Source organism: Rhamphochromis sp. 'chilingali' (assembly GCF_963969265.1).
Source record: "Rhamphochromis sp. 'chilingali' genome assembly, chromosome: 19".
NCBI lineage: Eukaryota > Metazoa > Chordata > Actinopteri > Cichliformes > Cichlidae > Rhamphochromis > Rhamphochromis sp. 'chilingali'.
This window is the reverse complement of record NC_137946.1, coordinates 9,943,144-9,949,143: the sequence shown is the minus strand read 5'-3', so window position 1 is coordinate 9,949,143 and position 6,000 is coordinate 9,943,144.

Sequence of the window (6,000 nt, the reverse complement as noted above, 5' to 3'; positions counted from 1 at the left end):
TTTGGGATATTGAACCTTTAGCTGACCTTTAGCTGTGACAAAGGCAAATGAAATATTTACTACAGAAGGAAATGATCCCATTTTAAAGACCCATGAGGTCTGTGTGTCTTGTAGCATAACTCGCAGAATGCTTTGGCCATAGAAAAGGCTTTACATAGTTCCTAATGCATTGCTTAATTTCACTTTAAAAAACAAACAACAACAACAACAACAAAACAGTAATACACTATTTTTTTCAGCATCCCAGTTGGATCTGTATGTTTTGCATTTTAAGGCTTACTGAAAAGGAAGTTTGAATTCCATTCCACATATTCAAGATTAATTAAAGGTTAAACTTTTTGATTAAAGGTTTTAAATGGACACTTAAGCTTAAGGTCATGAAATGATGGCCAGACGGTCTCTAGATTTTCTGGTAGAGAGCAGAATTCATGGTTCCATGAAACATGGCAAATAGTCCAGGTTATGAAGCAGCAATGCATCATCTTTTCTCTTGTCAGTCCTCAGAATAATTTCAAAAGTCTTGGAGATCATCAAAATGTTCTTTAGTATGTGTGAGAATCTTTGTGTTCTTTTTGGTCAGCAGGGTTTTCTTCTTGGAACTCTCGCATGGATGCCATTTTTGCCCAGCCTGTTTTTATTGTTAAATTATGGACTCTGACCTTAACTGTGACAAGTGAGGCCTGCAGTTTTTTAGACATTTTTCTGGGTTCGTTTGTGACCACCTGAATGAGTCATTAATGTGTTATTAGATTAATCTGGGTTGCCTAGCCACTCCTGGGAAGGGTCGCCACTCTTTAAAGTTTTCTCCATTTGTGGATAATAGCTCTCACCGTGGCTCACTGGAGTACCAAGGCCTTAGCAATGGGTTTGTAGCTTTTTACAGACTCACTTAGATTGTGGCATGATGTCTTTTCAGATCCTTTTGCCTACTTCACTTTGCCAGACATATTATGTTTAAGTGATTTCTTGATTCAACAGGTCTGGGAGTAGTCAGGTCTGGGTGTGTCTAATGAAAATGAACCAAGTTTTCCAAAAACATGTGGTTAATTACTGTTATTTCATGTTAATGGTAAATGGCCTGTATTTATATAGCGCTTTACTAGTCCCTAAGGACCCCAAAGCGCTTTACATATCCAGTCATCCACCCATTCACACACACACACACACATTCACACACTGATGATGGCAAGCTACATTGTAGCCACAGCCGCCCTGGGGTGCACTGACAGAGGCGAGGCTGCCGGACACTGGCGCCACCGGGCCCTCTGACCACCACCAGTAGGCAATGGGTGAAGTGTCTTGCCCAAGGACACAACGACCGAGACTGTCCAAGCCGGGGCTCGAACCGGCAACCTTCCGATTACAAGGCGAACTCCCAACTCTTGAGCCATGATCGCCCAAACAAGGGGTGAATTACTTTTTGGATAACAAATGAAATGATCATGCATCATTTAAGAACTGCATTTTCTATTTACTCGGTTATCTTTGTTTAATAGTGAAATTTGTTTCAAACATTGAAGTGTGACAAATATTAAAATATGCAGTCTTTGATTTTCAGGTTTTGCGTAGCTACTGTCATTTTCTTATTAGCAGGTTATCATAAATACTGTTCACAGAATAGCACATTTATTCATCCATAATTATTTTGAATGCATTCTTTGACTTGGCATAAGAATTTGCTGGCTGTATATGCCCTGAGAGCCAAACAGTTACAGTCTGAATTTGTGAGCTGTTAGAGCAAAAGTTCTAGGTGAGAATCTGTGACTTCCCTGCACACTGTAGGAGTTAGTTGAGCAGCCACCATGTAGATCTTGCAATGAACTGAGCAAAGCCTGCTTGGTTTTGTTCTGTCACAGTTGAAAAGAAAAGTACATAACACTAACATGTGCACTACAGACTTCATGGACATGCACCTGGCAGTAGACTATATTCTAGAGACACCAGCCTATGCTTTGCTAAATCGAATAGGAAATGTACTTGAAAAGATCAATAGCTGTAATGTATAAATGTATAATAAACTAGACTATAAGAGGCAGAATTATATGTGCTATATGAATGTTAAATTAATATGTGAAATGCTGTTGTTTAAGTGCAGGTTCACAGTATTTTGCATGCCATATTTGATTTAAATAACAGTAAACATCTTGTAGCAGATGAAAGCTATGTAGCATTGCTTGTTTTGGCCAGCTCAAATGATGTATCATTGGATTCCACATTATATTAATACAGTAAATCTCTGTGTAGTTAATAAAAACAGAAGCACACATACATGTTTTTGCTTGCATATACCGCCCAAATACCACCCAAGCATAAGCAAGTATTTTTTGTAGATGTACTGGGCATAAATATGTTTTCTGGAAACAATAATGCCCATTATTGTATTTATATGTAGATTTATATTTGCAATATTTGCTTATCCAGGTTTACTGAAGCACTATATGGCATTTACTGGCTGTATGCCCATTTACAGACTTGTTTGATGGTGGCATCTGCTGTTATTCATACTGGTGCATAATGAATGTGTTGTTTATAAAATACCACTTCATATGTCATGGCTATATGCTGGAACTATTATACATCTTAAGTTGTGAAAAAGAAAAAAAAAGTTTCTGTGATGTGACAGAAACTAGAAACCCAGAGCGTTCGATTTTTCATGAACTGACGTATAGAGGATTATCTACAGGCTCTTGATGAGATTATAATTCAACTTCTCCGCAGCAGTTCTCATTCCACATTACTCACTCTTATTTCATCCTGTTTTCAGCACTTGGGGACTTTAAACTAAATATCAACGATGAATTAGTAAAAAGCATACTTTCGTACATCAAGTGCAGATCTAAATGTCACATTTGGAGAGGCAGAGGCAATCGCTGCTTCTTTTTCTTGCAAACACGCACAATGGTCCATTCTAAGAGCAACCTGCATCAAAACCAAAGAAGAAACCAATGGTAGTTATCAAGAAGAAGCATGCTGACAATAGGCTCACCGTCTTTGTTGACCTAATAAGGGAAATCAAAAGCAAGGGCTGAAACAGACTGCTGAATCAATATAAAGCACTTACCCTGATTGGACACTACGACAGAGACATCGGTGTTAAAGCCGGTAAGGGGGGTTAGCTCACTTTTACTCCCTGCCTTTCTGTTGTCTCCTTTTCAAACAAAGAGTGATAACTCACATTGATGTAAACATCTATTATTAATACATCAACCACATATCATTGTTATGTTGCAGGATAGTTATTTTGTAATACAACGCAGAGCACATATAAAGAAATGTTACAGTACAGTTTACACTATCACTCAGATCTTTCTCATATGAAATATCCATTTGTTAAATGCAACTTATCATCAGTAGGACAACAGCTTACTACAAGAAGGCAAGCTGCACAACAATAAGAAGGCAATCTTTGTATAGCATTATAAAATACAATCATACAATCATAACTTTTCAGCAGCCATAACACAATAAAACACATTACAAATTTTACATGAGGAGGAAATCATCAAGTATCCACCATTAAACTTCATAATCTATGTGATGCAGCTTGTAAGGTATATTTAAAAAGTGGGATTGTTGTTCATGAAAGAGTGAGAGACGGCTCTTATCATGGTTTGGAAACTGAAAGGTTATATTTATTATTAATCATATAGATATAGTAGTTTCTCATAGCCAGGTACAAGTCCGTCTCAGGTCCTTACATGTTATGGGAGTCTGAAAGACCAGTTGATTGATTTCTCCTGAGGCTTTGAACTGTGCCCTCAAACAGCTCCACACTTTTGGCGAGTGGGAGCTGCCCTTATAAAAGCTAATGTATGCATGGTACGACACTGGGCTCCAGTACAATCAACGAGCACTGTTAACGGATGCAGTTCATTTTGTCCAATAATGTTATTTAAGTCTATTACAGTAATTCCATTCCAATTAAGCCAGCTAAATTAACTTACTCTCCTGTCTCTTTAAACCACATATTGAACACACACATAATCATTTTGGTAAGAATTATTAAAAACGATTTGAAAAAGAACAAAACTGTACATAGTTTATGTTCATAAACTGCATCAGTAAACATGCTGATAACACTGCTAACACTTTAGCAATCTTACCGCTTAAAAAATTTCAGCAATTAATATCTGTGAAGCTATTTTTCTTTAATCTAGTTTATTACACTTGCTTGGGAAGCAGGTGGGATAAAATTGTAGCTACAAAATTGTTGATATTAAAATGTTCATATTTTGTTTCATTGAAATTGTTTGTTTACATTTCAGCAGTCAGTTGAATCAAGTAATCACTTACAAGAACCTGTCTTTATTTGTATTTATTTTACCTATTTATTTTAGATTAAACAGAGCACTGTACTGGGGTACAGTTTGCTTAACTTTTTATAGATGCACATTTTACTGGACATAAGATTAAAAAAAACGGAGAATCCATGCTACCTGTGTGCTGATGACATGTCTCAGTAACACAAGCTACGCTCATTCCACCTCTTTGAATAGCGCCTATCTCTGCCAACCTATCTGATGACATCACTGGGTAATGCAATTCTCTCCTTTTTTTTGTTTGAGTGTAACAACTGAATTCTCATGTGATGCAATTCATAGCAATGACTTTTAAACTATTGAAAAATAAAATGATTACAAAATCCCCAAAATTATATCAGCTGTAAACTACTTCTGTAAGAAAAAGAACCAAAGCATTTAAAAATACTGTATTCTGGGTCTCAATGTAAGAATAACACACAAATATATTACTTGGAATGTGAGAGAAGCTGGAAAAATTGAGGCCCTTGACAGACCTTAGGGTAAACTGAAATAGAAAGACGTTTTAATTTATCCAGTCACACACCACATAACTTGCAATATTTTAAAGTATCCAGTATCCAAACACTGCCTTAACCTCCTTATGAACTTAATCTACAGCTTTTTGCCCCTTTTCCTGTTTCAGTTTTTGTATTTATATGTACTTGATACCCAAGTGCATGACATTTGGGTCTAAGCTCTGAGATGTCAGACAAAATGTCACCCTTTAGGTGCTATAGGTAAAAATACACACTTACATTAACAATTTGACTTTTTTTTTATCCCCTTCTCCAATAAACCTACTCCTTCTACAGTATATTTGGTGCAACACATATATAATGTAAGGCTTTAAGACAATTATTTGTTTTTACTCATAAAGGCAGGATGCCACAAAATGAACTGTTGCTGAGTATTAAATTTCATTCAGGGCATTATGGGAATCAGCAAAATGCACCTGACTTCCACTGTGGAACTGCACTGCAGAAACCGCTTATGGTGACAGAAGGGTAATGATTTATGTTTTCTTTAGAGTCCTCAGAAAATAGACTGTAATGTAATTTATTTATGTGAATCACCCTTTCCTTACTGTGCTTCATTATTCTTGTAAAGGATTTGTTTCTCTTAGAGACAAAGTTCAGGTCAATATGCAAGAAGGATATAGGTAACAACCAGTAATACAACTCAAACTCTAAGTAAATGTTTGCCAGATGGGCAATTAGGTATCATGAAACAAAAAAAAAATGCATTATTTTATTAATGGCTTTACAACTTGGAAGGAATTTCAGAGAGCATTTTTTCGTGGATTATTTTATGCAGATGTTTTCATTTTTTTTTAGCTATGCAAATTATAAGTGGGGCAAATATGTTTTCCAGTCATATCATTATAGATGAAATAGATAAGATTTACCACCCGCTTACAGCCCTCTTTGGCTTTAACATAATTGTGCCTTCCTGCTGTATGATATAACTGTATGCAAGCTGACAAGCGTGACCACAGTATATTAATGCATTGAGCAAACTGGGTCACAGATTCATCCATAATCAAAATACACCTTGTACAAGGTTTTTTTAATATTACAAAAATGTCAGAGATGACCATGACCAGAGAATGAGAAAAAAGAAGAAAATGCAAATATAGTTAGACTGTCGGAAAACAATGTGGTCTAATGAAATTCCACTAAGCTGAGCTATGATAATAGGA